This window comes from Schistocerca serialis, unplaced genomic scaffold (assembly GCF_023864345.2).
Source record: "Schistocerca serialis cubense isolate TAMUIC-IGC-003099 unplaced genomic scaffold, iqSchSeri2.2 HiC_scaffold_1195, whole genome shotgun sequence".
In the NCBI taxonomy this organism is placed as follows: Eukaryota; Metazoa; Arthropoda; class Insecta; order Orthoptera; family Acrididae; genus Schistocerca; species Schistocerca serialis.
In genome coordinates, this window is record NW_026047398.1 from 585,001 (window position 1) to 587,500 (window position 2,500).

Here is a 2,500-nt window from a genome sequence, read left to right on the forward strand (position 1 = left end):
GGTACCGGAAGGTTTCACCCACACGTAGGGCGGGCACGGTGGCGTTGCCCGCTTTGAAGGTTACGTCGGCGTCGACCTTCACCTTCTTGTCGCGCCCAGACGCGACTAAGGCGAGGGTGAAACACTTCCGGGCGTTGATCTGCAGCCCCAGATGGGCGAGGGCTGCGACGGCTGCGTCGATGAGGGACTGCAATCCCCTCGCGGTCGATGCAAAAAGCAGGACGTCATCTGCGAAGGCCGCAGCGTTAACTCTGCGACCAAGGATCCGAGCTCCGATGTGGGAGGGAAGTTGACTCAAAACATAGTCCACCGCAAAATTGAAAAGGAGGGGGGAGAGGGGGTCACCCTGACGCACACCCCTAGCCGGCTGCAGGGGCACGCCCACGTCGGCGCCGCCCGCTATCACCGTCGTGCTACCCTCGTAACACCTTTCGACGTACTCAATAAAGCAATCCGGCAGGCCATGAGCCCTCAGCACGGGGCGGAGGGCGGCATGGTCCACCGAATCGAACGCTTTAGAGACGTCGATCGATGCCACAAAAACAGAGCGACAGGAGCGGACTGCGTCGGTGAGAGCAGTGTCCAAGATGAAGGTGTTTTCCAACATCCCATCCCGGGGGATGAATGCCCGCTGACGTTCGTCCACAGCACATGCACGCATCAGGCGTGACGCGAGAACCTTGTGAAAGGTCCGCGCCAACACCGAGCAGACCGTAATGGGGCGAAAATCAGCGGGGGATGTTGGTGCAGCCGTTTTGGGGAGAAGTGACGTCCGGGCGCGAAGCAGACGCTCGGGGAGGGCGCGGGCCAGGAGGAAGAGGTTCAAGAGTTTCACCAGGACTTCATGCGGCAGGCGCCGCAGCTCCGCTGGAGTCAGGCCGTCCGGCCCGGCTGCCGATCCCCTGGGCGGCAAGGCAGCAGCGACCTCCTCACGTGTGACCGGCCCCCATAGGCACTCAGGAGCGACAGGCTCCGAGTGCGGGAGAAGGCGGTCACGGATGAAGCCGGCGGTGGAGATCGGCTTCTTCGTGAAGAGGTCCGCCCAGAAGTCCAGCAGACCGGGGATGTCGGGTGGCGGCTGCAGCAGGGTGCCGTCCAGCAAGCCGCGCACGCAACGCGCACGCGACCTACGGAAGGCGTCCTGTGTCCGCGCGTATTCCCAGCGGCGCCGCTTGCGCTTCTGCAGCGGCGGGGCGGCAGGCGGCCGCTTGGATGGTTGGCGCGGCCGCTGTGTCCTGGTGATCGACCTCTCCCCCCTGGACCCGACCGACGCAAGGGCATCCGGGAGCATGCCCAGGATGACATCGGGCGGCGTGCCCCGCCCCAGACCAATGACTCGATCCAGGGCAGAGAAACGCTGGGCGGAAGCAGGTAGCCCCGCCAGATGCTCCCAGATGGCGGCGTCAGTCGGCCCCTCCGGCGGCGGCCCGGTGGTGTCGGCCGCGAAGTCCTCGGCTGCGTCGACGGGCGGCGCAGCGGCCTCGCCCGCGTCAGGCAGCGAGCTCGCTGCTCCACGGCGGGACGCCGGCTCTTCACCCCGACCGATCTCAAGTGCCTCCATGAATTGGCGGACAAGCTGCTTGTGGGCAGCTTGCCGCCGTCGGCACTTGATTGCCTCAAGCGTTCGGTCGGGGAACATCCTGGTAAGTTCTTGATTTACAAAGAAGAACCGGGCGTCCCTCTCCAGGAACAGTTCGGCCTCTGCCTTGGCGAGCGACAGGACTTCTTCCTCCGTCCACCTCGCGCGATGCCTCTCCGTCACGATCTCAGCGTTGGCGGCCGCAGGGTGTTGGCGGCGGCGATGGACCCCGAGACCGTTCTTCGTGGTAAAAGTGCGGTGGCACTCACTGCAAGCAAAGGGAGCTACACAAACTATCGCATTTTCGTTACGGCCGGTTGGCCGGATAGGTGCTGGGGTAGCTGGGGTGGCACCTTCAGCGGAAGGGCCACCATCTCTTGTTTCTTGTCGGCTGCCCCCAACTATAAAGGGATAATGCGAGGGGGGGCTGGTAACCCCCCCAAGCCCCTGGTGCGGTCTTCCACTCTGCAAAAATCAGCGGGCCCACGAGAAGGGGAGAAGACCGCAGGAGAGGAGAGGCTAAGAGGGCTAGGCCCATGTATTGCGCATCACTCTCCCTGTAACTATAACCCAAGGAAGGCACCTCGCAGCAGCAGCACGACTACATCAAGACCGCACTTCGAAAAGCCAAGTCCGGATGCAGCCACACCGCCGCCACTTGGCCGCCTTAAGAGAGTCATAGTTACTCCCGCCGTTTACCCGCGCTTGCTTGAATTTCTTCACGTTGACATTCAGAGCACTGGGCAGAAATCACATTGCGTCAACACCCGCTAGGGCCATCGCAATGCTTTGTTTTAATTAGACAGTCGGATTCCCCCAGTCCGTGCCAGTTCTGAGTTGATCGTTGAATGGCGGCCGAAGAGAATCCGCGCACCCGCGCGCCCCCGGAGGAGCACGCTAAGGCGGACGCGGCCTCGCAGC

At 63.2% G+C, this 2,500-nt stretch overlaps 1 pseudogene; it reads right to left on the reverse strand.

Moving 5' to 3' along the window:
* LOC126434843 (large subunit ribosomal RNA) overlaps nucleotides 1-2,500 on the reverse strand; it is a 7,964-nt pseudogene that overhangs the window by 2,835 nt on the left and 2,629 nt on the right.